Here is an 8,041-nt window from a genome sequence, read left to right on the forward strand (position 1 = left end):
AAGCTACGGAGATCAGAGGTAAGTGCTCTTTTTCTTGCTCTTCAGGCAATTCCACCCCAAAACAAATTATGTTAAACGAAAAAAAAAGATGAAAGTAAATCTAAAAGGAAATTAGATACTAATTCAGGAATTATTGATAACGATGGTTTAAAATTGCCAAATATAAATTAGCAAGCAGCAGAAATTAGAAAAAGTCTCCTTAGTTGAAATAGCTAATAGATTTATAGATTTAATGTTTTGAATGGTAATGTTGATAATGGGAATAATGAAAATGTTAATGTTAATGATAACCCAGACGGACAGGTAATGCAGCAGCAGCCGACCGCTAGCCTGACCCAGGCTGTTGCAACTCTCAGGGCTACAACGTGCAGGTTACAAATTAAATACTCACAGCAAGGACTATTAATATAAAGATTTTAATATGGATATCTCACACGAGTGGAAAACTCGTGTCAAGTGCATACATATAACTGAGTGAAAAGGGAATTTCCCCGCTTATGTCGCAGTTAAAGAATAAGATAAGAGTAATAAGAAATAGTCCAATCAAATGCTGCGCTCCTTCTGTCGACTTCGCCCAGCCGTTACATAATCGTCTGTCTGCAGCAGTTGTATCAACGTTCTTCCCCTCTTCAGGTCGACTTCAGGTTGGCTCAAAGACATACAGTACCTGGTCGAAGCGATCTAATCTCTGAGGCACCCCGATCCCACGTCCAAATCTTGACACTTTAGCACCTTGCAGGATGTTACTAGAGTCATTTGGGGACCTAGTCTGGACACCGTCGAGATAGAAGAACGGGTCGTTTTTTGCGATCTACTCGACAGAGAGCGAGTCTGGTGTCATCGTCTCGATCATTACAGAGATCGACGCGTCGGAAATTTTTCCGTCAGCTAGACAGCTGCCGTTTAAGTTTCTGACTGTCGTTTTAGAGCTAAACTGAGGACGGCGGAGGTCACGGATTGTTTTTGAAAGTGTACGTAATAGATATTTTAATTTCTTAAAATTTGTGAAAAACTCGAGTATTTCTCTATAGAAATAACGTATTTGATACTAACGATTCTACATTATTTATTTATTCTACATTACCAATGCCTTAATTAAATTTTAGTAAAAATAATATATTTGGTGTTTTCCTATTTCACATATAAAGAAGGGGTGCATACTTTTAATTTAAAATTGTAATTTTTAAACTAATGTATATATATCACTTAATTTCATGTTTTGATGAGTAATTTATAAATTTTGAAATTTTATGTTTTAAATTATAATGTATTTCCCTCTACTTTTATTTGAATTTGTAGTGTATAAAAATGTAATACAATAGACATGCATTAAAGAATATGCAGTATGTAATTCAAACTATGCACATCCTAAATTCAACAGTTACATTAAATTGCTTTGAGTTAAAAAATTTATTTAAGTAGTTTTAACTGTACTGATGTCAATTTACAATAGTTTCTAGAACCTCCTGTATAAAACAAGTTAAATTCCTGTATAATTTTCGGTTAAATTCTTGTCAATATTAGAATGCAAGATTTATAATTAGTTATCAGATTTTTTAATGTGGTCTACTTTTAGATATTACATCAGTTTTGTGTATATTTATTCAGATCTAAAAAGTGCTTAGTTTTGGTTTTATGTAATTACGGCAAAGCCTCGAGGGCTATCTGCCTAAAGTGAGGGTTGCCTTCGTGGAGGACATTCTAAGGAAAACTAGCTCGTATACACGTAACACATGGGGAAAACCACGAAAACGTCCATGCAACCAGCCCGTTCGCGGGATTCCAACCTTGGACCGAACTTCTAGTGTTCAGCGATTTTACCGGCCGCTGGTGGGATCGATTTAAAAAGGGTATAAAAATATATGTACTGCGATTTCTTTCACTGCATTTGTTAATATATTTATACAGTTTTATATATATATATATATGATATATCTGTCATTAATGACAGATATGTGTATACGAGCTAGGTAATGACAGATACATTGGTAATGACGCCCATGCGTCCAGCCCGTTCACGGGATTCGAACCTCGGACCGCACTACCAGTGTCCGGAGATTTTATCGCTCGGCCACTAGTGGGATCGACTTAAAAAGGGCATAAATAGGAATATGTACTGCAATTTCCTTTCACTGCATATATTAATATATTTATAATACATTTATATATACATATAGTTATTTATTTAAAACAGGTTTTGTATGCCTTAATTTTTTATGCTTTTGGAAATTACGAGAAATATGTTGGTAATGACAGATATATTGGTTATCAGAGATATGTTGGTAATACAACAAACCCGTTCGCAGTATTTGGACCTCGGACCGAACTACCAGTGTTCAGCGATTTTACCACACGGTCACTGGTGGAATCGATTTAAAAAGGGTATAAATAGGAATATGTATTGCAATTTTCTTTCACTCCATATGTTAAAATATCTATATCTATATATATATATATATGTGTGTGTGTGTGCAAGATATGTTTTATGATTTAACCTATAGTTATTTAATTTTTTTAATTTTTCTTCCTATTACTTTTGTTAAAAGTTTGTTATATTTTTACTCACTACTTATTGGTATCTACGATACAGAGTATATTTGTAGCTACGTGATAGGTATAATTCCTGAATAAATAAAATTATTGATATAATCGTGGGTTGCTAAAAATTACATTTTTCTTTATTCAAATTCATTAGAAATATTAAACATGCGTACGCGGTGCTATATTTCAATGATTTGACTTATGACGTTGTTGCATAACCTTTTCAGACAAAATAATGTATTTTAATCATAAAATTTCTGTTGACAAATAGTTTACAAACATGTAACCTTTTAGAAAATTTCCATTTTGCAAAATATCATACATAAAAATATGTTTACGTTTCTTCACATACCTGAAGTTTTGAAAAGGCCATTTCTTTCTGTGTTTAAAATGTCCATTAACTTTCCCCATTTCTTTTTTCCATACTCTTTACTAAATCCAGCAGCGTATTTTTTCGAAAAATTTAACAATTTACTCGAACTCGGATTTTTTTTTCTACCGCCATCCTCAGTAATAAGCACGTGCGAAACAGCCCCTTTGACAACAAACTACCCCTTCCCCTGAGCCTGGAGCAATGTAGAGGTGAGATAGACTGGTTGCTATGCAATAAACGTCACTTCCGCACGGAATTTCCACTTCACTTTCCGCCGACGGAATTTGAAGGGGCCAGACTAGCTCTCCCTTCTGCTGTCGAGTGGAAAGAGTATCCCAACTGGTTTTCCGATATCGATCTCGACCAGTGTCCAGACTAGAGGCCTTGAAGAGTCATTAGAATCTGAATGCTCATCACTAGAAATAGAAGAAATAGGATTAGTAAAAGAGTATCGTGCATGAGATCAGTGGGTGTGTCCGTTAACTGCACTTCCAAAGGAAAGACTCGCTGAATAGGACGAAGCAGCGTACCAGCTTGAATCTTTAGTGCTACAGTTCTCACCTTGCCATCTTTCCCAGGAATTAGTCGAATGACCTTAGCTAGAGGACAGTGCATCCGTTTTCTGATGTGATCTCCTATTAGGACAATTTCATCCAGCCGTAGCTCTGACGATGGACCTTTCTTATTTTGCACCAGAAGGCCTAAATATTCTTTTCTAAATCTATGCCTTAAATCATTAAGTAGTTTTTGACGATGTCTAGCCCTTTTTCGAAGACCTTTTGAATCGCAGAAATCAACATCGGGAACACCTAAGCTACGATTCTCGATGAGAAACATGGCTGGGGAAAGTGGGATTAAATCATTCGGATTTTCGGACAGCTAGGTAAGAGGTCTATAGTTAATTATTGACTCGCATTCGCACAATACTGTGTACAACTCCTCGGTTGTAAGAACCGCGTTACCGAGTGTCCTTCTCAACAGTTCCTTTACTACATGAACTAACCTCTCCCACTAGCCTCCCGAAAGCATATCTGCCGGGTTTAAATCACCTGGTACATGGCGCCAACACTGAGAAGGAATTTTTACCCTATTCAGAACGAAAACTGACCAATCACCATGGTTCTTAATCCACCAGAGTGCTACCATACAGTCATTCCATGCAATAATTTTCAAATCAGGCAAATCTAAGGCGGCGTATACTGAGCGAATCAGCCTCGCGCCAATGCAACAGTCCATCAATTCTAACCGAGGTGTTGTCAGAGATTTTAACGACGCTACCCTGGATTTGGCTCTGATCAATCGAATTTTGACTCCCACGGGCGTTACAGTTATAATGTAAACACATGCACCATAGGAGCAATACATGCATCAACGAATAGATGCAGCTCTGAATTCTCATTTATCTCTACATGTCGTGGAATACTAATTTTCTCAAGATATTTAATTTCATCCTGCCACTTCTGAAAAGTTTTCTGAATGTTGTCTGGCAAGGGGTCATCCCATTTTAATTTCATAGTCCAAGCCTCCTGTAATAGTAACCAACGTAGTTGGACTCGAAAAACCCTGCGGATAAAAAATTTTATGTACCATAGCCAACATATTACGTTTACTTACCTCATTATCCATTGAATAATTAAGATTACATTTTAATGTATCGTTATCCAAATCCCATAAGATTCCGAGAAGAGAAGTTATACCGAACTACGGGAAATACAATGACCTATAACATTACTTTCCCAACCCCGTAGGTTAAAACCACGGAGGTAGGAAAGGAAGGAGGGGCAAACCGGCGCTAGAAGTGAAGCACTGCTTTGAAGCTTGGGTCATCAAATGGGGTGTTCTTTGTTTACATTTAGAAGCTCGCTTGACAGGGTTTTGATAGTATTTCGACACACGACAGTTCCATACAAATCGAAAAAGGGACACTTTCGCATGAAAGAAACATTCATAGTGTGATGGATAATAGCAATTTGTATAGTTTAGTGACATTGTTGCAAAAAATCACATCTTGGTTATTTTTCGATAACTAACAACAGCGATTTTGATTATGAATTTGTTTTATAAAATTCTAAGCTGTTGAACTACAAAATTATAGATTTTAAGAAAAATGGTATGCTTAAAGAATGAAAAATACCTTACGGTATATTTAAAATTGTATACATCTTTCGAGACTCTTGATAGAGTATTCGCTACTTTTATTTTATTTTCCAAACGCCAAAATGTTTTAAATGAAACAAATTTTTTTTCACATTCATATATTATTTAACATGTACCTTTTAAAATTTTTTAGAGGAGAGGCTTTACTGCTGCCCATTTTAAACTCATCGTTTTAATTTTATATATCTGAAAAATAATCACTTTGGGCTTACTCGTTTTACTTGTTTGAGTTAATTAAAAATAAAATTACCATCAAATGCTGCAATCCTCGTCAAAATTAATAAATATACACACAGATATGCCAATAAGTTAGCTTTCCCTTGATTTGGAGCCACACATTTGTGTAAAATTATGTACAGTTTTACACAAATGTGTGGAACAGAAGAGGGATACATTTGCGAATTTGGCGGAAGTACCATGTGCTGTCAAGATGATGTGACCATGCGAACGTGCTACATCATCAAGACAACTTATTAAGAATTTCAAAATAGGGTAATTGACGGAGGTGAAAACATTTGCATATCCTGCCAAAGGAGGTCCGATCATGAATGGTCCTCTTATTGATTCCAGATTGTTAAATGTTTCCCACGCAAGTCTTTTTTTCTCGAAAATTCGAGTTTTATGCTGGCTTCTTAACGTACGCAGGTCATTAAATTATTTATAAATGTATTTGAAATGAAGAATTTATTCACTTATAAACAACTGTGAAAGTACTGTGAAGAAATCTAATGATTAAATGTATCTAATTTATAATGATTATAAATGTTATCTAAATATATAATAACCTTAATATTGAATTGTAAACATAAATTGAAATCCTGTTGACAAATACGTTATAAAACTATTTAAGCAAGAATTGTTCGTATTGGAAAGCAATCTGTTAAAAGGTATTGTAAAGCAAATGCTATGCGATGCGCACTTAAGAACGTAATAAAGAGTTTTGGAATATGTATTGTTGAAATGAAGGGTAAAAAAAATCTGATAAGTATAATTAAAAGAATTATTCCCCTTACATTTTATAATAACTCAGTTACAAGTTTTAAATAATACTTAAAAAAGAACTTATTTTATTCCCTTTCAGAAATGTTCAGAGAAAGTCAAGTACTATTTAAAGTATTTCGCTAATTCCTAATAATTCTCTAATTTAAAATGAACCGACTAGAGCTTTAATTATAAATTGACTTACATTTTTCGATTTAAAAGATGCCTCAGTCGCCAAAAAATCATATCATATTTAAGAAAGTATTTTAGGAAGAAGCTCTATAAATAGAAAAGAAATAATGCATAATTTTAATATTAATAATACAATAAACTTTGATCTTAATTTTTGAACCTTAACCGAATAAAATCAAATTACCTTAATTTTTTTTTCTAATGTAATTAACGAAAACTTGTGAAAATATTTCATTCAAATTAAACCATTCTGAAAAAACTGTCCTGTGAAAAGTATAGCATTTAATTCCGTTCAGAATGAAATGTTGTTTGAAAATATGTTGTTTTCATATACTTAGGACTCTGAAGTGTTGTAGAAAAAGAAAATATATACATTTATATGTATATTTACGACGTAATTACAAAATATTTACATCTGAACGCGTCAAATCCCATTGAACTCAATGGTAAATGACCCAATGTTTTGGTCACCACGTAGGGATCGCCGGTGCTTCAGAGCAGGGTACGGGAGAAACTTGTTTAGGGCTACTCCATCTTACTTCCTACTTCCATGGTTCAAACATCCCCGAGCCATTACTTCTGTAGCCTTAACTATAAAATGTTCTTGCTGTTTGATATCGTGAACCCCAGTGGCACAATTGTCAACTTAAAACGAATGCTTTAATTTTTGGGTCACATCGTCAAATTCGGCAGGAGAATTATCCAAGAGATGCTCTATCGATGCAGAGAGTTGGAACGGAGACGAACATACGCCGAACACCCCTCTGCAGTGTTTGTAAATCATAGGTTCTTCAAGGGTTGGAAGAAAATACCTCAAATAATCTCTGTGTTCTGAGATAATAGTCAGCTGAAGAAATGCTTTCTCAGTGTCGGATGATAAACCAACGGAATACAATCTAAACCTGTCAATTATATCAGGTATGAGTTAAGTTCGTCCCTCTATTTAAACAAACATTTAGGGACGGTTGATTTTTCTCTCGGGCTGAAGCGTTGAACACCAGCCTTACCTTCATTGTCTTGCTAGTATGCTTTATAACAGATCTATGGGGCAAATAATAACTCAAAATATCAATTTTAGTTTCAGGAACCTTTTCAATTACTTTTGGGTCTTCCCATTGCTTAAAAACTACCTTATAGTCATCTAACTGATTTTCCTCATTAATTCGTTGACACATTCTTTGATGGCTTTTAAAAGTCATAGACTTATTGTTAGGCAACAGAATTTCAGATTTAAAGGGTAGTGGCAATTCATATCGGCAATCAGGAAGAACATTTAAATTCTCTTAAATGCTTAACGGTGTCAGAGTGAGCAAGTTTACGTTTAACATCTTCAGTTGGGTCTGTTACGCCAATGGCATCTAAATTCCAGAGTTCGGTTACGCTAAGTTCAGCACAATGCAACGAAACTACATTATTGCACAAATTATTTTGTAGTAATGCTGGAATAGTAGCTGAAGTAGGTTCTTTAGATAAGCTGTTTACTTTACCAATCACAATGTATCCGAATTAGTCTCAACTACAGTTACACCCGAGTTCAGTTTCAGAGAACTGCCAGTAATAATGTCCCCAATGGCATCTGCTCCTAAAAGCAATTCAATGTCATATTCTTTAGCTTGCAAATCAGACAAGGTAATATTTCTTTCTTTTAATTCTTTTAGGGTATTGGGATCAACTACTTTTGGAACACATCCACATATTTTGTTTTGAGAAAGTACTTCAAAGTTATGGTCATAAGTGTCCTCAAAATTTCTTAAATTAACATCAAACACTAAATGGGAATGAGGACTTGTCTCTCTC

Source organism: Stegodyphus dumicola, chromosome X1, assembly GCF_044657685.1.
Source record: "Stegodyphus dumicola isolate Sdum_Otavi_A_Nest chromosome X1, ASM4465768v1".
NCBI lineage: Eukaryota > Metazoa > Arthropoda > Arachnida > Araneae > Eresidae > Stegodyphus > Stegodyphus dumicola.